The sequence below is a fragment of the Musca vetustissima genome, unplaced genomic scaffold (assembly GCF_032173495.1).
Source record: "Musca vetustissima isolate MV318-11 ecotype Yass unplaced genomic scaffold, APGP_CSIRO_Mvet_v1 utg58653, whole genome shotgun sequence".
Taxonomy (NCBI): Eukaryota; Metazoa; Arthropoda; class Insecta; order Diptera; family Muscidae; genus Musca; species Musca vetustissima.
This window is the reverse complement of record NW_026876196.1, coordinates 150,213-177,168: the sequence shown is the minus strand read 5'-3', so window position 1 is coordinate 177,168 and position 26,956 is coordinate 150,213. Positions and strand designations below refer to the sequence as shown.

General features: G+C 34.2%; 25 non-coding genes across 25 annotated transcripts; 9 read left to right on the top strand and 16 right to left on the bottom strand.

Moving 5' to 3' along the window:
* Positions 1–153: 153 nt before the first annotated feature.
* Positions 154–227, bottom strand: Trnai-aau (transfer RNA isoleucine (anticodon AAU)). Its single transcript has one exon. It is a non-coding gene; the product is annotated as a tRNA-Ile (tRNA).
* A 363-nt stretch (positions 228–590) lies between these two features.
* On the bottom strand, positions 591–663 carry Trnak-cuu (transfer RNA lysine (anticodon CUU)). Its single transcript has one exon. It is a non-coding gene; the product is annotated as a tRNA-Lys (tRNA).
* A 509-nt stretch (positions 664–1,172) lies between these two features.
* On the bottom strand, positions 1,173–1,246 carry Trnai-aau (transfer RNA isoleucine (anticodon AAU)). Its single transcript has one exon. It is a non-coding gene; the product is annotated as a tRNA-Ile (tRNA).
* A 389-nt stretch (positions 1,247–1,635) lies between these two features.
* Positions 1,636–1,708, bottom strand: Trnak-cuu (transfer RNA lysine (anticodon CUU)). The gene has a single exon. It is a non-coding gene; the product is annotated as a tRNA-Lys (tRNA).
* An 856-nt stretch (positions 1,709–2,564) lies between these two features.
* On the bottom strand, positions 2,565–2,638 carry Trnai-aau (transfer RNA isoleucine (anticodon AAU)). Its single transcript has one exon. It is a non-coding gene; the product is annotated as a tRNA-Ile (tRNA).
* Positions 2,639–2,811: 173 nt separating this feature from the next.
* On the bottom strand, positions 2,812–2,884 carry Trnak-cuu (transfer RNA lysine (anticodon CUU)). Its single transcript has one exon. It is a non-coding gene; the product is annotated as a tRNA-Lys (tRNA).
* Positions 2,885–4,551: 1,667 nt separating this feature from the next.
* On the bottom strand, positions 4,552–4,625 carry Trnai-aau (transfer RNA isoleucine (anticodon AAU)). The gene has a single exon. It is a non-coding gene; the product is annotated as a tRNA-Ile (tRNA).
* A 74-nt stretch (positions 4,626–4,699) lies between these two features.
* Positions 4,700–4,772, bottom strand: Trnak-cuu (transfer RNA lysine (anticodon CUU)). The gene has a single exon. It is a non-coding gene; the product is annotated as a tRNA-Lys (tRNA).
* A 1,082-nt stretch (positions 4,773–5,854) lies between these two features.
* On the bottom strand, positions 5,855–5,927 carry Trnak-cuu (transfer RNA lysine (anticodon CUU)). The gene has a single exon. It is a non-coding gene; the product is annotated as a tRNA-Lys (tRNA).
* A 395-nt stretch (positions 5,928–6,322) lies between these two features.
* Trnai-aau (transfer RNA isoleucine (anticodon AAU)) lies at positions 6,323–6,396 on the bottom strand. Its single transcript has one exon. It is a non-coding gene; the product is annotated as a tRNA-Ile (tRNA).
* Positions 6,397–6,596: 200 nt separating this feature from the next.
* Trnak-cuu (transfer RNA lysine (anticodon CUU)) lies at positions 6,597–6,669 on the bottom strand. The gene has a single exon. It is a non-coding gene; the product is annotated as a tRNA-Lys (tRNA).
* A 337-nt stretch (positions 6,670–7,006) lies between these two features.
* Trnai-aau (transfer RNA isoleucine (anticodon AAU)) lies at positions 7,007–7,080 on the bottom strand. Its single transcript has one exon. It is a non-coding gene; the product is annotated as a tRNA-Ile (tRNA).
* A 92-nt stretch (positions 7,081–7,172) lies between these two features.
* Positions 7,173–7,245, bottom strand: Trnak-cuu (transfer RNA lysine (anticodon CUU)). The gene has a single exon. It is a non-coding gene; the product is annotated as a tRNA-Lys (tRNA).
* A 1,231-nt stretch (positions 7,246–8,476) lies between these two features.
* Positions 8,477–8,550, bottom strand: Trnai-aau (transfer RNA isoleucine (anticodon AAU)). The gene has a single exon. It is a non-coding gene; the product is annotated as a tRNA-Ile (tRNA).
* Positions 8,551–8,817: 267 nt separating this feature from the next.
* Positions 8,818–8,890, bottom strand: Trnak-cuu (transfer RNA lysine (anticodon CUU)). Its single transcript has one exon. It is a non-coding gene; the product is annotated as a tRNA-Lys (tRNA).
* A 1,469-nt stretch (positions 8,891–10,359) lies between these two features.
* On the bottom strand, positions 10,360–10,433 carry Trnai-aau (transfer RNA isoleucine (anticodon AAU)). The gene has a single exon. It is a non-coding gene; the product is annotated as a tRNA-Ile (tRNA).
* A 7,860-nt stretch (positions 10,434–18,293) lies between these two features.
* Trnai-aau (transfer RNA isoleucine (anticodon AAU)) lies at positions 18,294–18,367 on the top strand. The gene has a single exon. It is a non-coding gene; the product is annotated as a tRNA-Ile (tRNA).
* Positions 18,368–19,356: 989 nt separating this feature from the next.
* Positions 19,357–19,430, top strand: Trnai-aau (transfer RNA isoleucine (anticodon AAU)). The gene has a single exon. It is a non-coding gene; the product is annotated as a tRNA-Ile (tRNA).
* A 2,472-nt stretch (positions 19,431–21,902) lies between these two features.
* Positions 21,903–21,974, top strand: Trnam-cau (transfer RNA methionine (anticodon CAU)). The gene has a single exon. It is a non-coding gene; the product is annotated as a tRNA-Met (tRNA).
* Positions 21,975–22,481: 507 nt separating this feature from the next.
* On the top strand, positions 22,482–22,555 carry Trnai-aau (transfer RNA isoleucine (anticodon AAU)). The gene has a single exon. It is a non-coding gene; the product is annotated as a tRNA-Ile (tRNA).
* Positions 22,556–22,642: 87 nt separating this feature from the next.
* On the top strand, positions 22,643–22,714 carry Trnam-cau (transfer RNA methionine (anticodon CAU)). Its single transcript has one exon. It is a non-coding gene; the product is annotated as a tRNA-Met (tRNA).
* Positions 22,715–24,266: 1,552 nt separating this feature from the next.
* Trnam-cau (transfer RNA methionine (anticodon CAU)) lies at positions 24,267–24,338 on the top strand. The gene has a single exon. It is a non-coding gene; the product is annotated as a tRNA-Met (tRNA).
* A 266-nt stretch (positions 24,339–24,604) lies between these two features.
* Trnai-aau (transfer RNA isoleucine (anticodon AAU)) lies at positions 24,605–24,678 on the top strand. The gene has a single exon. It is a non-coding gene; the product is annotated as a tRNA-Ile (tRNA).
* Positions 24,679–24,806: 128 nt separating this feature from the next.
* Positions 24,807–24,878, top strand: Trnam-cau (transfer RNA methionine (anticodon CAU)). Its single transcript has one exon. It is a non-coding gene; the product is annotated as a tRNA-Met (tRNA).
* A 756-nt stretch (positions 24,879–25,634) lies between these two features.
* Positions 25,635–25,706, top strand: Trnam-cau (transfer RNA methionine (anticodon CAU)). The gene has a single exon. It is a non-coding gene; the product is annotated as a tRNA-Met (tRNA).
* The last annotated feature ends 1,250 nt before the right edge of the window (positions 25,707–26,956 follow it).

Below are 26,956 nucleotides of genomic sequence, written 5' to 3'. Positions count from 1 at the left end.
CACAAAGAATCAGTACTTCATAGAACATCTGTCATATGAAGCGAATTGAGTATTCGGTTCAAATTGGGAAGGCCCTAATATTATTATAAAAGTGCAGATTATTAAATTTTTATTATGATTTCGGACTGGTGCTAAAGTATAAAAAACTGCGGTTGGCCCATGAGGGGATCGAACCCGCGACCTTCGCGTTATTAGCACGACGCTCTAACCAACTGAGCTAATGGGCCGACGTTTACCTGTTTTAATATGCACTGATAGTAACATATCGTATTTTTTAAATAAGTATGTAATGTTTAACCCATTAGTGTATGAAGTCTGTTTTGTCCAACACATCTAAATTTTAGATTAATTTTTCAAAAAACAAAATTTTAAGAACGGTAATAAATTCCTTACTGTGGTTCAGCATTCTATTAAAAATAAAAGACGAGACTTATATAAATTATTTGTTGAAGAATTTAAAGTAAAGCGAAGTTCTTATTTTATCAAGTTACATTTCTGAATATGCATATTCTGAAGAGCGTCCTGAAATAGAGTAGTAAAAACATGTATTATTTAATAATGGGAAGCAGGTGTAATTGAAAAAAGTACTGCGCCCAACGTGGGGCTCGAACCCACGACCCTGAGATTAAGAGTCTCATGCTCTACCGACTGAGCTAGCCGGGCACATATCGATCCTCTTTTATGAATAGTATGTCGTTTTTCTGTTCTATTTATGCTGCATTGCAGATGGGGCTTATAACATCCCGCGAATATTATACAGTCGAAATCGCCTATAACAACGGTCAAGGGACCGGCGAAATTGGTGACTATAAGCTATATGTCGTTATATGCGATATGAAATAAATGTTAGAAATTTTCTCCGGACTTTTAGATAAATCGTTATAACCGATATGTCATTATAAATGGTGTCTCTATAATCGGTTTCGACTGTATGGCCACAGACATTATTTTTTGACTTCTAGGTTGCTCGTACTGGATGGAACAAATTTGCATCATCATGAATATATAATCGAATATTTTGTGCCGTAATAAATCCAGGTTTCTTTCTAGAAACTTCCATTACGGTCGATTTTCTAGAAAAGATTGCCCCGACCCACTCCCTTTTCTCTTTTTCAATACACATTTTTGTAAAGACTTTGGGGATTTATTGTGATACTCAAAAAGCGAATTATTGGCCCATGAGGGGATCGAACCCGCGACCTTCGCGTTATTAGCACGACGCTCTAACCAACTGAGCTAATGGGCCATATAGCAAAAATGGCATGTGATAAAATCACTAATGCAGAGATTAACCCTTTCAGTACCAAAGGAAATTCATGTCATTGCGGGAAAAAGTGGAAAGTGTTAATGAATGTGTTAAAGTTTGTCTGTAGTTTGATGGATGGATGCTAATTGAAAACTTAACTATTTATTCAAAAATTAACTACAAAAAACCTTAAAAGAGATTTATAATATCGTTTTAAAAGAATAATTGTCATAAAATCTGTTATTTCATTATACCCACATCGGTTGAATATATCGACAAATGATTTTATCCCGATACATATTACATTATATTTCGAGATGTTTCTTCTACCTTCGTGAGAAATGTTATACATCCTCCACCCTATTGTGAGTGCTATAAAAATTATTTTGCGCCCAACGTGGGGCTCGAACCCACGACCCTGAGATTAAGAGTCTCATGCTCTACCGACTGAGCTAGCCGGGCTATGTCGGATAGTTGGAATCTTAAATTGTATTCCACAAAGACCAATCAAGGAGCTCTTTTGTAAATTTTAATTCATTTTGATGGTATATATTTTTCAGCACAGGCACTTTTCTGAGATATCTAGCATACAAATTGGAGATGCAGAAAAAATGTCCTCATTGTTTAATGTTTAATTCCGTACCAGAGGTTTTATTCTCATCACTGATACTTCTTAAGATTATTTTTTTATCAAATTGACAGATGTTTCTATTTCGTAGGCCCGCTTCTGTTTTGGGAGACAATTCTATGGCGTTAGAGATTATTTTCGCAGAATAGCCAACCACATCTTGTAAAAATGTGTAAGTAGAAATAAATCAGCTACTAACATTTTCTTTTGAAATATAGTGCATATATTAAGAAGCAGTGTTGAACTGCTATTAATTTGCACGCTACTGTAAATATTTACCATTTAACTATCGGTCATGTTGACTAGAGCGAACAAATTTCATAACAGCTTCACCTGGGAACTTATCGTGAATCTATGCGGAGATCTGCATCTTCGAAGTCAATCCAAATCCTACACACGTTTTCCGTGGAAGAATGGCTTCGATGTCCGCTTCTTTCTTCTACAAAAGTGGTAAGGTGACGAATTTCCCTCTTAACTTAACACTTTAGGAATGTCAATTCTGAGTTGGTACATCATAATTCATAAGTGGATTACTTATATTGAAGGTTAATATCTCCTCATCGAAGATTTGCAGAATGTTCTAGATCTTTCTATTCCAAAATCCCTAAATAAGTTATCTCTCTATATGTTTATATGCACAAAATCGCCGACTTAAATTCTAACATTTTACGAACAAAAGATTCAATTTCGTGGCCCATGAGGGGATCGAACCCGCAACCTTCGCGTTATTAGCACGACGCTCTAACCAACTGAGCTAATGGGCCGACATACATGACCAACTTTGTTTAAAAAAAATATATAGCCATCATCACAATAAATGTAAAACTTAGATGGAGCAAAAATATAATTACATTGTTATGTGTAAATAAATTAGATATTAAAAAATATTAGTGATCTTTTCATTTAAAAGATAGAAGGAAGGATAAAAAGATAAATGCGCCCAACGTGGGGCTCGAACCCACGACCCTGAGATTAAGAGTCTCATGCTCTACCGACTGAGCTAGCCGGGCATATATCTGACGATCGAACAAAATATATCCAATTTATCGATCGATTTAATCTTAGACAAAACATTATACAGTAAAATCTGGATTACTAGGCAAAAATTTATTTATTCCTAAACGTTACAAAAGTTCGATACAATAAAAATGTATCCAATTGTCATTTTTCAACAATATATTTCATACATCATCTATGGATCAATGGACAAATCTTATACCAGAGGTCTCACGACTTTTTTTCTTTAGACCTCAAGAATTTTAATCTATATATGTATATTAACCGATTATGACCCATATAGATCGACGATTGGTATACAATCGTCCGGTAATCCGGACACCATTTCACAACTTATCGCGTATTCTACAATTTGGATTTATTTATTTTTTAATAGAAACACTAATTTAATAAAAACATTTTAATAAAAATATTATCAATTTATTAACCAGTGAGCGGAGCAGTATAGTCGGACGGGGCCGACCATACGATACCCTACACAACTACCACGGAACTCTTGCCCGGTTAGAGGTAAACAGCACCTCTTCCTCACACTGACATATTTTCCGAATATTACGAGTATTCAGTACATTAATTCTCCAGATTCCCTTCACCTTGGGTTGTGTTGTGATGTTCGGCTTTCATTTGTGGTCTATAGATCGACATGAAAATAACACAAAAAATTAAGTTTTCGGTCCACTTCATACCAAAATTATTATCTGATCATCACCGAAAATTATAGGCCATAACTGGAACCTCATGGAACATTTCAAAGCGATCAGCGCTATAGTTCCGCTCTCCAGAGTGATAATGGGTTAATAAATAATATACGAATACGGAGATACCTGTTAATATTTAGGTGTAACTCCCACATACGAGCACATACAACAATATAATTGGTCTTAATTTAAAGGTCAACCACTCCTCTTGGATATAATATAAACTTCTCGAGTATATGTCCTTCAGGGGTAAATATATACGCCATAGAATACAAATTTTGTCATTTTTCACACAAAAGTCAGGGTCCATTTGACCCGCTAAATATTGACCGATCTTTATGAAAACAGGCATGCTTATTCTTTGGCCCAATCCCCTTCTCCATGGAAAATTTCACGATGTTCGGGCCATTATTGCGGCCTCTGGAGCGACCAGAAAAACCGACAAAAATTTAGTATTTGGTCCATTTCATCCCCTAAATATTAACCGATCTTTCCCAAAAACAATAGGGGTCTTCATTGGCCAGAACCCACCCTACATGCAAAATTTCGTGAAGATTGGTCCATAACTGTGGCCTGTATCGTGTTTACAAATTATAATGGACAGACGGACGGACGGACACACATGTCTAGATCGACTCAGCTAGTCGAGATATGACGATCGGTATACTTAAAGGTGGGTCTAGGACCAATATTTCGCGGCGTTACAAACATTTGGGGCTGCACAAAGCTATAATACCCTGACATTATTATCGGAAATACATGTTCAAGATCGCAATTCAGCAGTTCAGAACCTTAATTTCCTAATTTTTAGGCCTAAAATTCTGTGTATGGTCGCGGCCGGGATTATATATCCAATATTAGGCGATATTTGAATATATATACGTCCGTATTACCCGTTATATTTTATCTTATATTTGGCACAATTGTAATTTTTATTTGGAAATCTTTTAAAAACGAATTTCTGGCCCATGAGGGGATCGAACCCGCGACCTTCGCGTTATTAGCACGACGCTCTAACCAACTGAGCTAATGGGCCATATGAGGACTGAGTAATGAGCATTGCCCTAAAATTTATAATTATTGAAAAATATAGTACTAAAAAAATTGCTGCGCCCAACGTGGGGCTCGAACCCACGACCCTGAGATTAAGAGTCTCATGCTCTACCGACTGAGCTAGCCGGGCATATTAACCCATTGTTATTCAATATTTCTAACACCTTGGGAACATATACAGTAAACTAGGACATATAATTCATCGATAGTCGATCTCTTCTCTAAAAGAAACCCCATCATCTATGACGTAGCGTTCTTAAAAATGAAACCTTAAAGAAATAAGCGCTTGAAGATAATCTTGAAAAATGTTCTTAAAAAATCTTCGCTTGTATAAAGTTTTTGAAAAAATAATCTTAAAAAATCCGCGCTTATAAAAAGTCCTTGAAAATATTCATAAACAATTCGACTGGATCGAATTTTTTATGCCCTTCAGTGGTCATTCGAAATGCATAAAATCGATCGGGACACTTATAAAGGGGATATGTCAAACCATGGACTGAGGGTAGTATTATGCTCTGTGAAAACGAAATACTACTTTGCGGATAAGTAAATTACAAGTTAGAAAATCTTCAACATATCGAAAATAGCCGGGGCCTTTATATAAAGACTATGCCATACGGAATGCCACTGTGGTAGGAAAATGCGGTTTAAAGATTTTGGAGATGTACTAAAACGTAGACATATTAAATTTTTTGGGCAAAGAATTATAATACCCTCAACAACACAGGATAATAAATTAACTAAACTTGAGCTGGACCTGTATTGAAAATTGTCTGCAAATATGTTTTTCATCCTCCCAGATATGTCAAATTGCAGTAATATGTGTTTTTTACCTGTTACTCCTCTTGAACAAATAGCTTCCACAGTTACTGTGCTTCCTGTATTGGTGTTGTTTATTTTCATGTATTTTAATCTCATGTCTAAATTTGCGAGCCAGTCTCTTCAGGTATTCGAATTTTTACTGTATTTTTGATATCTTGTAAGAGACAATGCATATACATATCATCCGCATTCATCAAGCATCCTAGAAGTAGTTGATATGTATGTACCAAATTAAAAATCCCTATGTTAAACATTGCGAGCTCTATCGCGATTTTTTCAGACACAGAATATTTCGAGTGAGAAAACGCCTCAACACAAGTAGATCGGACAGGACTACATTTTGGGGCTATAGCAAACTGTGTACATCTAGGGCTACAAAAACAATATCTGCGCCCAACGTGGGGCTCGAACCCACGACCCTGAGATTAAGAGTCTCATGCTCTACCGACTGAGCTAGCCGGGCATATATACGTTGTATGATCGCTATTTGTAATGACGGCATTTTGAAAAATGTTTCTTCTTAAAAAAAAAGGGAAAATCTTTTACTGCGATCAAAATTAATGGAGGTAAGTGGAGAGCAAGACTTTGACCACTTTAGTATTTTATATCCCCTATGGGAGATTTTTTTTAATGATCTTGGAATTATCTGACTTAGGAAGCATGAATTTTGGAAATTCCGATGAAACCCCGATTTATTACAAAAGTCCGGTGGTATGTTGATACAATATTTCCGACACATATCATATGCTATATATTTTATATATTAAAGGTCCACCATATATCAACTGGTGGATCTGGAAATTAAAGGGGTCTATGATATAACCCCGTCTATTGAAAACTCATCAAAAACTGATTTATTGGCCCATGAGGGGATCGAACCCGCGACCTTCGCGTTATTAGCACGACGCTCTAACCAACTGAGCTAATGGGCCATACGAAGATATCCTTCTACAGGAATTCATAACAGATATGTGTGTTAAAAATTACATATCAAAATACATGAATCAAAGGAGAACAGTTTCAGATCTTCTATGGATAGTGTCAATTGAATGAAATATGTTCCTATTAAATGGTATTCATCATATTAAAAGTCTATAGATCAAATTAAATAGACCCCAAAAAATTTATAGTGCGCCCAACGTGGGGCTCGAACCCACGACCCTGAGATTAAGAGTCTCATGCTCTACCGACTGAGCTAGCCGGGCATATAAAGATATCGGACTTTTTAATTATTCGTGCATTAGTGTGAGTTCAATCGATCATCTTATTTATAACATTTCATGATTAATAAATATTCTGGAGGACTCTAGAGATACAAACCTTTCGCAAAAAAATATGAGGTTCCAGATCGAGGAAAAATAAAATGAAACATAGTGTCGTCTTTTAAATTGCAATACTTTTGCAACATTATTTCCTTAAGGAGCGACTTTACTTCCTTTGGAGAAAATTTTCGAAACATTTGGAATTTTCTAGAATCTAGACATTTTTATTACTCTTTTCTCTATGAATATGGAGTTAATTAGTATAAAAATTTGTATTTATTGGCCCATGAGGGGATCGAACCCGCGACCTTCGCGTTATTAGCACGACGCTCTAACCAACTGAGCTAATGGGCCACTTGGAAAATTCGTAAAATTTTCCACTGTTCTAGTCTGGAAAGTTGGAAAATTGTGGGAAAACTTAGTCATTGTGGAAAAAAATATTGCTGCGCCCAACGTGGGGCTCGAACCCACGACCCTGAGATTAAGAGTCTCATGCTCTACCGACTGAGCTAGCCGGGCATATTTCCTCGTCGGATTTTCAAAATTTCTAATTTGTCGGCATTACATTGATATATCGCAGGTAGACAACGGATCATATCTATGTATGTGTAGGTGTGATAATAAAAAATCTAATACCTTGCCAGCGTAGTTTTGTAAATATAAAATGTTATTTGTGTACGCAACACAACAAATTGTCTATATTACAAAAAAAAATCTAAAATAAATTATATTCGTTGTTGTTAGTTCTTATCTACAAAACAGGTAAGAAAATTAGTATGTACAGCAATATTTTTTTTTTCATTTTACGATTATGAAACTAAATCCAAAAAGTTTTTGGGGGGAATCATTCCATCCGCCAGCATAGACTTCATATTGCATGGAAACGTGGCTTTAAAATAGGTCAAAAAAGGCTTGCCTCTATTGGTGTAAAGACAGTTTGAAAACCTACGATCAAAGTGCTTCAAAATGAACTCATAAGGTCATCATATGTGTCAAATTATGGATCTAGGCGTAAAATGTAAAACAATGCAACAATCGATCGTGTAGATCTTTGAAGACGAATCATATCAAGGAAAATTGTTCGTGGAAGCAGGTATTCGCCCAAAACGTGGAATTGATAGAGTATTCACCTTATAGCCCCGTCTTGACATCTAATGTCTCCTTTTTTCAAACACATAAGTAAAAAATCGTGATCAAATATTTTCATCATTAGAATATGCTGAAGCGTCCTAAAGTTATATTTGGATATATTACAATTGGTGTGGGAAAAAACTTCGATAATTGTTTTAAAGTCTCATAGAATATTCTAAAAAGCAGTAAATGCAGGCACTTTCATTACTAGAACAGAAATAAACATATAGTAGTCCTCGTATTATTTATTATCACCAAGTGGTCAATCGAGGAATATATTCTCATACACCTCTCTCTATTGTTACAAATTTATTACTTATTACAGAAAATTCATCTCCTAGAAGAAATACGCGGATTTTCTACTAATAACAGCAAAACACGAATTATTTTACAAATCGGCAAATATTGATGAAGGATGAAGGTTCATTCGACGACGTCCACATTTTTAGTGACCTTACACTGAATACGAGAAGAAGATTCCAGAATGTTCTAGAACTTTCTATCCCAAATATCTAAATTTAGATTACTCCTCCAGCAGAGGTCGGTGGTGGTGGTGGTCTAACCCAAATAAACCGCCGAATTAAATTCTAACATTTTACGAACAAAAGATTCGTACTTGTGGCCCATGAGGGGATCGAACCCGCGACCTTCGCGTTATTAGCACGACGCTCTAACCAACTGAGCTAATGGGCCGACATTCGTGGTAGGCTCTGATTTTAAAAAATTGTTTCATCATCATAATAAAGTTAAATTTTAAATTGAAATTTTCCGTCGTTTGAATACCAATTCGAAATATTTGGTCAATTGGCCACATTTTCTGTTCGACTAACACGTAAGAAATATAACTTTCAATTTTATACATATTTTTATTTTATTTTTTATACATATGTAAACAAATAAGGTATTGTATAATTTTGTTTGTCATTTTTAATAGAGAGGGAGACAAAAAAAAGATAATTGCGCCCAACGTGGGGCTCGAACCCACGACCCTGAGATTAAGAGTCTCATGCTCTACCGACTGAGCTAGCCGGGCATATAGAAATCGCCTTCATATTTCGGAAGTGGATAACTTTTCCTTCTGTAGGTTCTAAAACACTCATTCACAAAATAATACGATATCGGTGATGGCTAAACTCTTATTAACCTTTTTTCTCTCTTTTCGATGATTTTCTCTCACTTTCGCTCTCCCACACTTAGTCTTTAGTTATGTCCAACACTGATCTTAAATGAACTCTAAAAATATTAATAAATAATTCAATGCCAATATACAGTCGAATTCGGATAAGCGAACGCTGGTTTAATTGAAACTAAAAATTTGAAACAAATATTTCGGATGAATTTTCAAACACTTTACTTCGCATAAAAGAAAAACCGGTTAATTGAAAATCTGTATAAGAGAAAGACATTTTTTATTGCAAAAACACAAATATGTATGAAACGAGGACCGTTTAAGAGAAAAAATATAATTTTTGCAAGGGCGACGAAATTCATTAAAATTTTTAAGTGCAACCCTAAAATTATGTTTCACATTTTTCCAACCATCCATGTAAATGTCTACGAAAAAACAAGTTCTTACTCAATTAATTTTATAATATGATTTATAAATTTCACGAATTTTCAGATATTGATTGAAGACTTTGTTTAAGCTCAACGAGTTTCTCTTATCCGAAGTTCTTTTAATTGACAATTCCGCTTAAGAGAAAATTTTTTTCTGAAATTAGGCGTTTTCACTTAACCGAATTCGACTGTATTTAACTATTAATTTGATGTTAAACGAATTCGGAAGACAAATTAATCACATTGTAAAACAATAGACAATGTTACGAGATGCTAACGGGATTTTTTTATGAAATGGAAAATCAAAAAAAAATGTGAGGGCTGCAATTTTGAGATGTGATCAGTCCATTTGGGCGATAGATTTTCCGAAAAGTAAATATCATACACTAATGGTGTCATGTAGGAAAGTCAGTCATTAAACACAAATCAAATACTAATTTTTCTTCATATCATATGCACATGTTTTAAACTATTGACCTATAAGGGGTGTCAACAGAAGGACTTCATGTTGGCACTTGTTCTAGGATTGGCAAAATTAATCCGCTGTAAAATAATCGGACGTTTTTGTACACTTCGTTCACTACATATGAGGGTAAGTATCTGATAAACTCTCTAACTCATGGTTTCGGACCAGAAGAAAGAATTCAATTTATGTAATTTTTTATAAGGGTTCGAAGATATACAAAATATGATCTTCACAGATATATAAAATATTGTCTCTATGTGTGGAAGGTACCAGAAATATAAATACATGTCCTGGTGAAAATGTGCATGTGAAAATCGCGAGACACAATTTTTACTGTGTCTCGTGAAGAGATGATATTTGTAATTAAAATTAGAAATATGATTCCTTCCATTAAAGGTAAAATTTGTATTATTATATTATAATCCCATATAAGTTATTGACCTATCTTTATAGGCCTTTGAAAAATAAAATATATTCGCTGGCCCATGAGGGGATCGAACCCGCGACCTTCGCGTTATTAGCACGACGCTCTAACCAACTGAGCTAATGGGCCATGCTTGTATCCCCGAAATTGAATAATTGGGATCGTAATATTGTCCAAAATGTCCTTGTCACTTCTGAGGTTATTTTTTCATATTCTTGTCAATGATTTATAACATAAAAATGACTTACCGGTATCACCAAAAACTTCTTTGAAACCTAAAAAAGAGAATTATAAATAAATTACTGTAAATTTCGGAATATAGTGTTTTTATAGCTTAACAGTTAGGAAATAAAAATGGTAATATATCAAAACAAAGACCTACGTTTTCTTTGATGGGCTTCTTCATAAAAAACGGATATATGCGATACATGGGGTCTATGTCAAAACATGGACTTCTATTGACAACTTAATGCAATGATGTATACAGCCACAACGCTTGAATAATTTGACTAGGACCTTCTACACACCAAATAATTTGGCGGGGCTTTTCAATGGCGACTATACTAAAAATAGATATATTTGCAATGGGTGTATTAATAGGTAATTTTATGACCTAACAATTGTCCAATTTGTCATACTCTGAAATGTTGTAAAACCGAATGAGATCTTTAACAAAGTTATATAAGAACATTGCAAAAGCATAAACCTATTGATGATCATCAATGTATCTAAAATGGGGAGATCATTTTATATAGAGGACATGAATCTATGTAGAAAAAACAAGAGAGTTCTTTCACTCCCTGAATCCACGGATTAAAAATGCGGTTGTGAAACGTTGACCGATATCATAGGAGGAAAATGAATCGAAAATTCAAAGTTCAATATTAAACATTTTGTGGTTCCACAGACAGACGGACATGGCTAATTCGATAAAAATTTTAATCTGTTCCGCAAAATGTGAATATTTTGGGATTTTGCTGACTTTTATATGAAAAGTTTGCCCCAAAATACGGAACAATGGGTGGTACCGTTTTAGATGGTGGCTACACCGAAACTTAAGCCAATACTGACAATTTTTGATCTATCCAATAAGACCCCAAATTACAGTCAATTAGCTTGAAAAACGTGCATAGATATATTACATTATGAATACCAAAAATCCCAGGTGTAGTAGCAATATATGTGTAAAATCCCCCAAGAGACTGACCCGATTTTTCGCCTTTGGAGGTCAAAAAATAAGGACAAATAAATCGTGCAAGGACTCGAGATAGTAGGAGGATACGTTTTACGAAACTAATATTAATTCGATAAGTCTGAAAAGATGTTATTAAAAAAACTGAATTGACAATGGTTTCAATGGTTTTCCTCCGAAGGAATTTTCCACCTCCCAGACTATATCATGTGTCTCAGTGTTATAAATATACCAAAAATTCGGTCGATAACCTATTTTGACTCTCTGAGACTCCTAAATATCAAATTACAGCAAAATGAGGTTCTATGGAGGTTCTATCAATACGGATACTCTTTGATGACGTGATTTTTCTACCTGGTAAGAATCAAAAATATGAAATTACAGCCATTTTGTTTGAAAAACTTACCTAAACTCCCCAAAATATAGACAAATGGGAGGTAAAACTTTATGGGGTATAGTTCAACAAGATAGCTAATATTTGATACATTTTTTTGTAGAGAGATACCGAAAAATGGGATCTCGTTATATACTTGTCCCGATATCGATAATTTTTATAAGAGCCCAAAATATTAAAATACAGTCAATTTAGTTGAAAACGTGTCAAAACTTAAAAAAAGGGAATTTGTAATGTACCGTTCTACTAAAAATTAGAGCAATATTGATAATTTTACAAAGTCCGTTAGAAGGAGCCCATATCAATTGGACCGATGCATACCCTTTTGAATATTCAACCTCCTCGGAGTACTACAAATGTATGTGCAAAACTTCAAAGCACTATTTTGCTTTCAACTGACAGACGGACGAAGAATTTTTTTCATATTTTGACCTGATTTTTTTCGGAAAAACCCCTTAAATTACACTTCTGAAATTATATGCACCTTATATTCCTACAAATGTAACACAATAGGCATATGCGGCACCCTCTTCAGCTTATTTCCATCAACATAATTTCTACACGAAAGTAATTGTTTGCCAAACAACACAAAAAATTGACAAAGATGCTCTTGGAATGTATGTTCCATAACTCTTATTGGAAGAAGAATATTGTTGCATCTTCCCAATTAGAATTCGTAGTATTTATATTCAAGACTAGTATGGCTTGGGGTTTCTTAAAATAATACCCTTGATCATCAAACGAACATCGATCCCTGCAATTATCATCCTATTGTAAAAATACGCAAAAATATGTTTACACAACTTACCTGGGCTGCATCAACAATCTGTATTCTCCGACAAATATGTAGATCCGTGGTGCATTACATTACAATTTCGTTAGCAGTTGTCACTATCACATAATATTGCCGATATTTTCTTCACTTGAAGTCTTGACACTGTTTTTCATTTTTATAACACATTTACAAATTAATTTCCATTGAAATATTTTTCTTTGAACACAAATTCATGGCACTAATCCAAAATTACCCAATTAAACTACTTTGGGAGAAACACAAACACGAATTTCAGTGATTCGATGTAAACAAACGGTATTAGCGCTTCATTCTGTTGCTGTTGTTGTGATTGAAGTTTCTGTGTAAACACGGCCATGCGTGAGAAAAACGTTGTTGCACACATAATAGAAAACGGCGACAAAAATAATGATACGATTGCGGCCAAGGTTTTAATTTAAGGTGTGTGTCTGAAACAAATGAAAATGCTAAGTCGTTAAGCTCGAACGAGCTTTTCTTTTAATACTATCAACCATGATGCAATAATAAGGTGACATCAGCTGCTCTAAATGGACTACCTATTTTTTGTACCATGCTATTAACCATGGCACAATAAATAGGTAGTCCATTTAGAACAGCTGATGTCCAGATTAACTGTCAAAATGCGTAATTTCTACTTGAAATCGATGTGCCATATTTCCAACCATATGGAATATTATAAGGAAAAATTTGACAGATGATAGAGACAAAAATAATGATTGTTGTTGTGATACATCAACTTATTATTGCATCATGCTATCAACCAACCAGACATGCCGGTTGGAAAAATGGTTTTAGCTTGATTTTTTTAAGAATATTTTTAGAAAGCGATATATACCAAAATGTGGACCCGTATTACAAATATCGAAGATGAAGTTTCACCCAGCAACAACAGCATAGTAATATTGCAGCAATTTCGTTTGGTGAGTGATTTTAGATGAAAATAACTTAAATTGGACGAGAATTGTATATGGAGATTGTGTCAAAATATGGACCTAAATCAGGGATGCAAAAGTTGGTACAATTGTACTAATTTTAACACTATTTGGAAGTCAAAAATACAATAGCACCCCAATGACATATTTAGCACTATTTCTAAATTGTATCAAATTATTCTCACTTAAAAGTATTAGAAGTGCTTAAACATACAATATGGAATGAATCGCCATCCCCCGCTGTCGTTACGAATGCATGAATTTGCCTTAGTTTAAACGTAGTGTCCTATGCCGCTTCAAAATTCAGTATTCCCAATCAGATTGATAAATTCAGTGAAGATATTAATATTAATTATTATTTCTGTAACTGTTCTATGAGAGAGATGATTTTTCAATGTTTCAGGAATAATTCGGTACAGATATTCATGTTGTTTTTATACCTTCCACCATAGTATGGAGGGTATATTAATTTTGTCATTCCGTTTGTAACACATCGAAATATTCATTTCCGACCCTATAAAGTATATGTATTCTTGATCAGGGTAAAATTCTATAACGATCTAGCCCTCTCCGTCCGTCTGTTGTAATCACTCTATCTTCTGAAGGAATTGAGATAGGGTGCTGACATTTTGCATAAAGTTGTCTTTTGTCTGCAGGCAGGTCACGTTCGAAGATGGGATATATCGGTCCACGTTTAGACATAGCTCCCATATAAGGGTACCTCCAATTTTCGGTATTTTGGGGTTCTTGTTGTCGTATATGGTAACAAATATCCCTACCAAAAATTAATTTTTGGGGTAGTCCCCATATAACCCCCTTTTTTTATATTTCATATTAAAATAGTTATCTGATTTTTTTCGAGTTCTATGTTTGGTTCTAAGACTCTGTTGTAATAATTTCTCCTGCGGAGGATATTTACAAGGTTCGGTAATGAACTTCTGCCGCAGTTAGACCTAACTCCTGTGTGGAGGTTCCAGAAGGAGTGGACCGATATTTCCCATCTTTAAATTTGAACTAGAAATAAATAAGAAATAATAAGATGGGCAAAGTTTGGATGAAATCTAAAATTTCTTTCTAGAACCAATATGTCGATGAGGCACATTTTCACCGTGTTAAATTGTATACACCCTCATTAGCCATAAGGCTGAGGGTATAATTATCCATTAAAAATTTATGAAATTTGTATTATGGTTTACATAATCCCGTTTTAGAAATGTCGGTATAGGTCCACTTTTTGGTATGTTCCCTATATTTCATTTCTAGTAACTGTCAGTATCCAAAGTTCAGCCCGGGCGAACTTAACGCTTTTTCACTTGAATTGAAATTTGTATTTCATGTATGTCGGCAGGATTCAGGCATCTTCTCCATATAATGGTAATTCCTGAAGGGAAGAATTTAGATACATAACTAAATTATTGGGTTCCAAATTCTTTATATATATATATATATATATATCGGTCATTAATTAGGCATAGCCCTGATATAAGTATAACCCCAAATATTCGCTAATTCCTACACTAAGTAATCTAAATTGCAGTAGTTTGAGGATTGTATATTCCATGCATTATTAGTATATACAATGTGTTATTAGTATAAATCAACGCTTTGGGGTTTTCATTACAAATTGCTGAAATTTGTATTTGGTGTCCACAATTGTTTACATAAACCGGTTGTAGAATTATCGGTATAGGTTCACTTTTTGGTATGTTGCCTATATTTTCATTTAAGTATCTGTCAGTATACCTATGGAGGTGTTTTTTTTTAAGTTTTCATTTTATCTATGTCCTGATTTATATTAGGCGAGTTTACTCGCGGCAATTTTTATCGTTCTCTTTTGAACTTGCTCCATGCGTCTATACAAGGCAATTCGGTTTCCAAAATTTTTTTTATTTGTTGTTTTTTCCCATTTAAATATATATAAAATGTCAACAAATACGAAATAAACAAAACGAATTGCCAGAAAATTGTCGGTACGAGCAATTTTTTTTCATTTCTATACCCCTTGCCCCTCTCTCCTACAAACAAAGACTTGCCGCAAGTAAACTCGCCTAATCTAAATTGAGACTATGTGTATATAAAAATGAATTATTTATGTGTGTTAATAACAATAAAAATAAAAATTGTATTAAATTGTGTTAATAATAATAAAAATTTTATTATTTTAGGTATTCTATGAGTATTTCTTATTGAAATCGTGTCATGGCACGCAACTACAGTGTAGTATTTTTAATCGACGCCTTCAGTAAAGAAGCCACAAATTAGTCTATATATTTTAGTGAAAATATTCCCACTTATCACTAAAGTTGATATTTTTGCAATGAATAATTTTATTTTTTTAATAAAAACATAAAACTATTTAAATGATGACTAAATTAATACAAAATTTAACTAATTTAAAAAGCTCGTAAATCCGGAAAATTTTACAAATCGAATTCTTTATGTAAGAGCTGTGTACATTTAAAATTTTCAGGAATAGTTACCTTAAAAGTTAAACGGCATATACATTAGAACTTTTTACCGGGTTAACCTAATTTATGAGGATTTATTGACATATACGCAAAGGAATTGACAATTGAAACCCACTGGTTTAACGGAATCGGGTTAAATCTAAACGTACTAGGCCCGGCCGAACGTTGCGCGGTTTTTACTTATTTAATTTTAATGAACATTATAGTACGTTTACATTGTACGGGATACCGGTAACCCAGTTGGTTTCAATTGTCAATTACATTGTATCCCGGTAAAAACATCTCAAATGTAAAACGGACCGTTTTATGGTATGAAAGGGGGAGAAACTTATGGGATGACCTAATATTTTTGTCTGTTTGTCGAGTCTTTATGCATTTTGACAAAATAGTTTATGAAGAAATATCCAGGGGCATATTAAGAATAAAAACGCTAATACCCGAAAATGTTTGTTTAAAATGTAAATAAAATCAGAGATCCGCACATAAAATATATATTTTTATTTTGCTATAAAGAGATTAAAACGTTTAATATTGTTCGCTCTGTTGTTATGATATCGTAACAACTCTGAATTTCCCAGGGGCATCAACAAAAAATTTAGCTTAACAAGGAAGGACGGACATAATAATTTCAAAAATGAAAAAAATCAAGAATATGTTTTTTCTGTTTCAGTCATTCCTCAAGTGAGAGAATAATTTTTATTACACTCTGAAGGCCTGGCTAGTAAGGTAAGTAAGTAAGTAGCTTTTCCCAAAAATTCCACTCAAAAAATACGATATACGGATACCGTAACGTACCGTAAAATTTTATCGAAAATGTTGGATAAGGTTGGTGTCTTGACTATAATTACGGATAATAAAAATTTTCGCGGAAAATTTTTTTTTTATCCGTGAACAAAAAACATTGTTTTTTTTTGTTTTTCCATCCAATTTTCGCGGAAATCAATCAACAAAATCAAAAAAATAATCAAAAATCATTAATTTTGGAAAAAATTTTGATGAAAATTAATAGTATAACAGTTTTATAACAGTATAACAGTTAACGGTGCCGCCATCTATTGATTGTTATTCACAATTGTAATGCATTTTCCAGAAAAATTTCAATTTTCCTATATAGATGGTGTTGAAGTCGACTGGAAAAAAATTCAGATTTTGAAAGCTCTCTTAGAAAAAATATGGCTCCCAACATTGAGTGTAATGTTATATATAGATTGTCTCAAAAAATGCTTGCCATTTTTTCAAAAATAAAAAAAGCTTAAATCGAACTTTGCAATTGCATGTAAATTTAAACACCACAAGCTCCATCTATATTTCATTCTCAAAATTAAATTTGAACAATGAACTACGCATACAAGTATTACGATATTACAGCAAAACTAAGTGGATGGGATTGGCAATGCCATTTAACCATTGTTAAACTCACGAAATGAGATAATAGATGCGTTCCTGTATGTGGCATAATATATACATATCAATGCAAAAATAAGACTGATTATACATATGTTCACATAATTATTGAATTGAATGTCTCATTTGAGAATTTGATAAGGGCAATCCTTTTTAATTTGGAGCCCATATATCAACTTCAAATAAAATGAAAAATAAATTCCATAAAATTTTATGTATGTCGATTGGCATATTTGCTCTCAAGAGCTGAACATTGCTCTCAAGATTACACCATGGCTGTTACATCCTTTATTTATAAGTTTTCGAAGGAGGATATCTTCATTTAACATTTTTAAAGCTGAATACTGTCAAAGTCAAATTTATGAAAAAATTGGACACATATGACTGCATAAGACTACCTTGTATAATTATGCCATGGTTCACGTAGTAAAACGTGATAAAATTTATACAGAGGTCACCAACAATTTAACACATTACATTATATAATATTAAATATAAATGTCATATTTTACGGTCCATGTGTATTAATAATTTCACACAAAAGTCTGGATCTATATCACTCGCAAAAATATCGTTTAAAGAGACATACTAATTCCTTGACACCCTTATTCTTAGAAAATTATATTATATCTGGCCCTGACCTCAAAATATAAAGTTTTCCCCCTAAATATTAACCGATTATTATCAAAAATAATTGATGTCTTTGGCCAGAATCGAGAAAATTTCGTGGCGATTGGTCATATTCAAACCTGTAAGCTTTTTTCAAATATTGCTATATAAATATGGGCCCATTAGCTCAGTTGGTTAGAGCGTCGTGCTAATAACGCGAAGGTCGCGGGTTCGATCCCCTCATGGGCCATGATCACTTTTTTAACAAATCTTCAGCAAACTCACACGATTTTTTTATATAGTCTCTAGACTGGTGATGCTAGAAATTATTTTTTAAGGAATATATTTGAGATATTTTTAATTTTGTAATAATTGTTCTCTTTCAGAACCTGCAAGAAGAATATATTAATCGAAATGGGTTTTAATTTAACCTTTATACATTTCTACTCTTTGAATACGGGAACAGATATGTTAAATTAACCATGAAATTAGAATAGGTGATGTTATAAGTATCGGGCATAATAAGTATCAGAGCAAGTATATCGTAGCAAAAGTCTTTAATAAAAAATACTGGAGGATTCCAAGACGAGATACCTTAATGAGCACTCAAGCGATTTATTCCAACATACAATTACACAACGTAAGTAATGGAAATATAAATTGTATGAATTGTAGATCATATTATCTAAGATCTTACAACCCAACAAATATTTGTATCAGATTTGAAAATTTGCAGAGATGAACAGCAAAATTGCTAATTCAGGAGATTTGGTAAATTGCCATCCAAAAACTTCTCGTAAAAAATTAAATGTAGCTGTTGTTACTATAGTTAATGTATTTCTGTCTCCACGTTTCCGAATCAAAGGGCTAAGCAGAATGGTCGCCACAACCACAAGGAAACGATATGCGTTTGTGTTATCGTTTCCTTGTGGTTGTTGTATTTTCCATAAAACGCGACGGATGACTCAACGCGAGCTGCTTAGCTCTTAAGCGTCATTCGATATATCGCTTCGTGCGAAACCCTTTAACACCATCTGGTGACTTTATATCTAATTTCATGTGAAAGATGGTTGCGCCATCTATTTCATTTTCCGAATATTACAAATATAACAGTTGGACGAATGATTTATAAAAACAATGTGGTAATATTGTTATACTACAACCCTAATCAAATATACTAGGTGTGTATGTTCCACAATGAAACTGTTATATTAGTAAAATGGCGACGCCTCATCGTCTGGCCCATTAGCTCAGTTGGTTAGAGCGTCGTGCTAATAACGCGAAGGTCGCGGGTTCGATCCCCTCATGGGCCACATGGTTTATTTTTTTAATTTAAATAAAGAAGATTTGATCATTGTATAACTTGTTTTTTTTTAATGGACCAATGTGACTATAATTTAACCATCCGTACTTTAGATTGGTAAAAAGTTGTATGTCGTCCTTTGTATGCCACATTGCCTAATGTATGATGAAACGCATAACCAATGGCAAATCGTGTCGCATAATGGTTCAACCCGATAGAGAAATAAATAACAAATTTTTTTTTTCCACAACATGTGTCTGTTTTCGATATTGACTTACTGCCAAAAATATATATAAAAATGGCAAAAAACAAAAACAATACACCGATAAAACAAATGGTTAGAAAATAAAAACAATTTAGGAGTTAAACGAAATTGGTGAGAGGGTTATCGTTGGGTATAATCTCAGTAGAGCGTAGACACCGGAACCCATCAAGAAGCCCTTATATTTCTGAAAAGAATTGCGAAGCCAAATTGACGTGTGCAAAATCTTATATTAATTGCACTCCGACTCAGTGGAGAAAAATTTGAACAATTGCCAAGAATTGCCCACTCCCTACAAACTGCAGCAAAAGCAAGAATTGTGTACTAATAACCACCATCAAGATACCTATGGTACGATCAGGAGTGTCGTAATGCTATTGATGTGAAAAACGCAGCGTATAGGGTAACCCTGCAGACAGTAGCAACACGTAATGCGAGGGAGAATTAAATCGTGAGCAAATCGGCTCAGGCGCATCCTCCGGTATAGATGAAGAAGGAAATCTGGTGACAAATGCAGATAGCGTGTTGAGGATCTGGAAAGAACATTTTACAAAGCTTCTAGTATCAAATAGTGGCGGTGAAGAAAATACCCCAGAACCAATAAGAGATGATTGTATATATTGTATACCACCTAGCCAAAATGATGTCAGAGTAGCAATTAATCGGCTGAAGAACAATAAAGCAGCTGGTGTCGATGGATTATCAGCAGAACTATTCAAGACCAGTTGTTAGATGCTGGTCAGGAGCATGCGCCACCTGTTTAATACAATTTGGCTAGAGGAATGTTGAGGATCTGGAGAGAACATTTTACAAAGCTTCTAGTATCAAATAGTGGCGGTGAAGAAAATACCCCAGAACCAATAAGAGATGATTGTATATATTGTATACCACCTAGCCAAAATGATGTCAGAGTAGCAATTAATCGGCTGAAGAACAATAAAGCAGCTGGTGTCGATGGATTATCAGCAGAACTATTCAAGACCAGTGGTTAGATGCTGGTCAGGAGCATTCACCACCTATTTAATACAATTTGGCTAGAGGAACGCCAAATGATTGGAACTTCAGCATCCTGTGTCCCCTGCACAAAAAAAGGAGACAAGACGATATGCGCCAACTATAGAAGAATAAGTCTCCTTCCCATCGCATATAAAGTGCCATCCAGAGTGCTGTGTTAACGACTGGAGTCAATGACATTATTGGCTCAGGGCCTGGCAAATTCACCATTGACCAGATTTTCATTCTGCGCCAAATCCTGGAAAAGACCCACGAACAACACTTCGACACCTTTCACCTATTCGTCGACTATAAAGTCGCATACGACAGCCCTATCCGTTTAGAGGTGTTTAAAGCTATGTCTGCGTTTGGCATTCCTGCAAAATTAATAATGTTAAAGTCGAAAGGACTTCTCGGAGCATTTCAATACTAGACGAGGATTCAGACAAGGTGACCTGTTTAGCATCCTGCTGGGAAATAACATACGAGAGGCAAAGGTGAACAGAAATGGCACTCTGTACACCAAATATGTATGTATATGTTACTTGCCTGCCCCGACCCATCATAATGGGCCGAACATTGTTAGCGATAACAGCCACTTTGAGCTAATAGAGAAAGAGTCTGCCCAAGGTGGATGTGGCAGTAAATGGCGAGAAGACCAAGCTAATGGTATCAACGCGCAATACGTCCAGTAGACTCTGATGATCCGGAAGATCTACGGGCCGATCTTCGTCGACGTAAATATGGCCGTCGAATGAACCAAAAGCTGCAGCGACTATGTTGGCTAGGCCATGTTGTGAGAATGGATCAAGTTGCCCCAGATCAGCTGATGGCTCACGCAAAAGGGGAAGGCCACGAATCCAATGGAAAGATCAAGTGGAAGACAACTTTGCTGAAAATTATCATTCGAATTGGAAGAACTGCGCAAAAGACAGACGCAGTTCTTTTTTATTATCGGCTTATGGAACAAATGTTCTGTCACAATAAGCTAAGTAAGTAAGTCAGAATTTAATCTTAATATTAAAGCCTCAGACACGAAAACATTACCATTATTGACCATACTCTGCTCTGTAATATTGTCGACCACATCATGGCCGATTTACTATAACTCTTTAGGAATCATAAATGTTGTATAGGATAACAACACACATCCTTGCAAAGGATTATAACAGTTATAGGAAACTAACTATATAAACTCATACTGCTATGTGTCAGTGTTCAGACGTAAGCAGAGTGGCGCAGTGGAAGCGTGCTGGGCCCATAACCCAGAGGTCCGAGGATCGAAACCTTGCTCTGCTAGTGTTGGTAGGGCGGAAATGTAAATGCCTGCTCATGTTTTTTGATACTATTTTTTTAAGAAATAGTCAAGATTGAGGTGTATATACCGAATTATCAAAGTGCGAGAAATGTATGCAAATCCATGAATTCGTATGAGTCTTTGACCAATAAATCTGCAGAAAACATGTACATATAAAATACTTTCCTTAGAACTCCACATCTATTAGTTACCGATTTTTAAAAATGTCCTGAATTGATCCGAATTTCATGTATGTGCAATATTTCAAATTATTTTATGCGAAAATCGACCTATAATCTGAACATACTCTAAGAATATTTATTATATTTGCATCGTATTTATGTGCATAAGCGTGTACGGGAGTACACAAATACTTATAAAATTTGTATGAACAAAATTAACAAAAAATCGATTAATTGAAGGTTTTGGAAAAGAACAACGATGTCCAAAAATGTTTGTAAGCAGTTCATGCTATTGGCTGTGCTATCTTAGGCGGCAACGCGTCATGTGGCCCATTAGCTCAGTTGGTTAGAGCGTCGTGCTAATAACGCGAAGGTCGCGGGTTCGATCCCCTCATGGGCCAGGATTAATATTTTTGATCACTTATTTCTTATATTTTTCTTCAATATACTCCCATAAAAATTAATCCTTATTCCCCGCTCTGCCAAAGAGCAGAGTGGCGCAGTGGAAGCGTGCTGGGCCCATAACCCAGAGGTCCGAGGATCGAAACCTTGCTCTGCTAAGTGTGTATGAAAAAATACCACACGTTAATTTTTGTTAACTAAAAATATTAATTTGCGAAGAAGAGGAACAGTGAGCAAACCTCGTGTTATAGATATGCCTGTTCTAGAGCCTTCTGACTTGCATAAATGTGATATTTTTGTGGTGGTGGAATTGTAGATAATTGCATTATGATTAAAATGAAAATATACCAGAGCCCCGATCTGCGTTGTTTTTTCAAATTGGGGTGTATACAGCGGGGGATTCGAATATCGAATTCCAGCGAATACTCCAAAATTTATTTGGTTTCTTTTTTTTTAAAAAAAATCTAATTTCTACCTTATTTCACTTGCATAACTGCACTAAATATTCAAATGTTTCATAGTAGGGGAGAGGGGGGCACCTTTGAACACTTTTTGCTTTCAAGCCTTATAAAATTTTTTATTTTATAATTTTTGGTTTCTTATAAATTTTAACTAATAGGTACATATGTAATCTTTAAAATGAATATACATATGACACACTATAAGCTTGATAAATATATTTTATTACTGTTTTGATGGACGAAGTCAAAGTGTTCAAAACTGCCCCCCCCCAGGGGGGCACCTTTGAACAAAGGTTGGTATTTTTGAACGACATGGTTTTTTACAGTGTTTATGTTCAAATATGTATGTATTTTATTCATACATATCAGAAATGAATTTATTCATTAAAAAATATATAAAAAATGTTCAAAATTTAAAAAAAATTAGATCAAAGTTTATTAAAACATAAAATTACTTAAAAACAAAAATTAATATGGTGGAAAATACAGTTAATTTTGCAATCTTATTAGCCCAGTTGAAATTTTGAGAAATCGAAGCCAAAAGTTAAAAACTACGTTTTTTACTCGTGTTTAATGGGCATGTTCAAAGGTGCCCCACCCATGGCATTTTAGGGAAATTTATAATAACTTTTTTTGTAATAAATATATATGAAAGAAATTACATTAGTTATGTTTGAAATGATTATTGGAATGCAAAAATTTTGTTTGACGAAAGAAAACTATCACAGAATTCTTCCTGCGCCCTTACAACCAAATGAATAAAAGTTTACAAATGTACTGCGAAAACATGGTCACCCATGCACAAATTGTTGACAACTGAAAAAACAAGCCAAAGTGGTTTATGCAGATAGAGAACAAGATTGCCATACACAAAAATGTGGTTGCGGGTCGGAAAAATATTAAACCAAGATTTTTTGAGCGCTGTTCAAAGGTGCCCCACGTTCAAAGGTGCCCCCCTCTCCCCTACGTTATATACAAATGTTTTTTTTTATATATTTCCATTAACAAAACAAATTACCATATGATGAAAGGTACCCAAAATAACAACAAGTTATTAAACACTCAAAAACAACAACAAAATCTCGTACACATATCATGACATATTTGCATTTAAAGTTAATAACATTCAATATAAATTTATTTATAAAACTAATCGATTTCTTTCCAAAATTTTCTATTTTGTTCTTATTTAACTAACCACCAGTGTTCATAAAGTTTATAACTGGCATTTGTCACCAACTAATGAAACAGCAGAGTGGCGCAGTGGAAGCGTGCTGGGCCCATAACCCAGAGGTCCGAGGATCGAAACCTTGCTCTGCTAACTCACTGTGTCCGCAAAGGGCACAAGTGGTGGGCAATTTTTTAAAATCATCAGCACCTATAAAAACCAGAACACACAAGTATCTAAAATCGAAAATTATCTAGTAGAAACCACCCTCTAAATGAAACTTCTAGATACTTCTTCGAACACACAAACACACTCGATGTCTTTGGGGATCATTTGTAGTTCCGTACAATAACCTTTTATGTGTGAAAATATTTCATCACTTTATTTCTTGTAATGAATTTAACACACGATCGTCATGTGGCCCATTAGCTCAGTTGGTTAGAGCGTCGTGCTAATAACGCGAAGGTCGCGGGTTCGATCCCCTCATGGGCCAATACGAATTATTTTGCTTTTTTTATTTTTTAATGAAACTATCTATCGATTTATTTTTAGAAAATATTCAAATTTAAATATTCATGATGCATTTTGACGTTTGAATATTTTGGAATATTTCCAATAGCAAGCAGAGTGGCGCAGTGGAAGCGTGCTGGGCCCATAACCCAGAGGTCCGAGGATCGAAACCTTGCTCTGCTATTTGTGTCAAAGATTAGTTGGACTACCATTTTGTTGCTGTTATTCAAAGGCCTATATATCTACTAAATATTCAAGAGAGTGAGACAGAGAGGAGGAGGAGGTATTGGTTGGTATATTGTTGTCATGGACAATAATGTTCCCAAAGATCGGAATTTTTCGTAGATGAGAAATCAATTAAAATAAATATATCTTACAATAAATAACTAAACACTATTAAACTTTTAGATAAAGTAAGATATATTAATTAATACTTGATGTCTAATATCACAGGGAATTTTTATTCGTCAGAATGTTGTACATATTCTCAAATACATTTGGTGGCCAAAATTGAAGCAACTAAAATTGCAAACTGAATAAATAACGTGTAACTTTTTTAAAAATAATCTTATAGTAATATTTTTCAGAAATAAATGGGTAATTTAGTCACTTTTAAAAAACAAAATATTTAAACACAAAATTTATTTTGAAGTAAAAATTAATCTATGGAAAACAAAATTGACTTTAGTTTTGCTTGGTCAAATCTAAAGTAACATATCGATATTTTTCTTTTAAATAAGTAAATTTAGTTAGTAATCGATTAACATTATTTTGACTACAGCAGCACACCTCCGAGCAATTGAATATATAAGACGCTCAATTTGATCCTTGGATGTAAAGTAAATAAAGTACCCGATTTAAAACTAAAAGACTTACACGATATGTTTATTTATAAAATTTTGTCTGTGTAAAATTTGCTGGTTACTGGAACTGTGCAAAAGCAGAGTGGCGCAGTGGAAGCGTGCTGGGCCCATAACCCAGAGGTCCGAGGATCGAAACCTTGCTCTGCTATTTGTGTCAAAGATTAGTTGGACTAACATTTTGTTATTTGGCAATTTACATATAGATGACTTCATCAAATGATAATATCTTTGCTGGGATAAATAACTAAGTAGTTATGAATGGAATATTGCTAAAATACCTAAAATCTAAAGTAGATTCTTATTATGCTATAGCATATTGCTGCCCTAAGAAAACGAAATACCAAACTACAGATACTAAGGTAATAATAGAGTAAAATTTACGAAGAGATTAGACTTTTATATGAGGGATATTCCTAAATATCAACAGATATTTAACATTTAGTAGAAAGAACAGACACTCATCTTGAAAAGTTTGAAGAGGACATTTAACATACCGAAAATGACGCGTGACCCTTATAAGGAGGCTAACTAAAAACACTGACTTATTTTAAAAATTCCAAACGCCTGGATCATTAAAACCTTTGAAGAGGCTAGACTTTCATATTTGGGGATATTCCCAAATATCGACACACATTATTTGCATTTGCAAAATAAGGAGGACCCCAGAGGATATGGACCCCATATCCTCTGGGGTCCAATCAATCAAAGTGAAAATATTTATTTACAGTTTACCTCCTTATTTTGCATTTGCATTATTTTACTTTTGACATCCTTTTAATCCATGCTATTATGAAAAATTAAAATAATTCTGTTTCGTAATTATTACAACGCCTCTCGTAACAGCAGAATGGCGAAGTGGAAGCGTGCTGGGCCCATAACCCAGAGGTCCGAGGATCGAAACCTTGCTCTGCTAAGTGTTCGATATCATTCGATATATGCTCAACTATTATATATGTTAAAAATGGCGAAAGAAGAATTCTCCAATATTCCAAATATTACTTAAATACAAATCCAGGCCTAAAAATGGACTTAAAAAAAGTCCATCGATAAAATCAGTAACAACTTCACAGTTAATGAGGATATTCCATAATATCTACTCATTTGTTAACGTTGTTAATTATATAAAATGTCAAAGTTGATAGAATATATCGCTCATTTTCTGCAAGACCGGCACATAACTATGAATATCTCTTACACACTCTGATTGAGACACTATAGAATTTCTTCTGTTCTATGTAATGTCTGTGTAAATTGAAAACTTAATACGCATTTTCTGCAATTTATTTTTTATTTTTTATTTTTTGAGTTATGCCTGTCTTGCAGCAAATGAGTGATATCCACTTTTTTTGATAGCCGAACAAGACCATGATTCTCAGACCTAAACATCTAATAAAATAT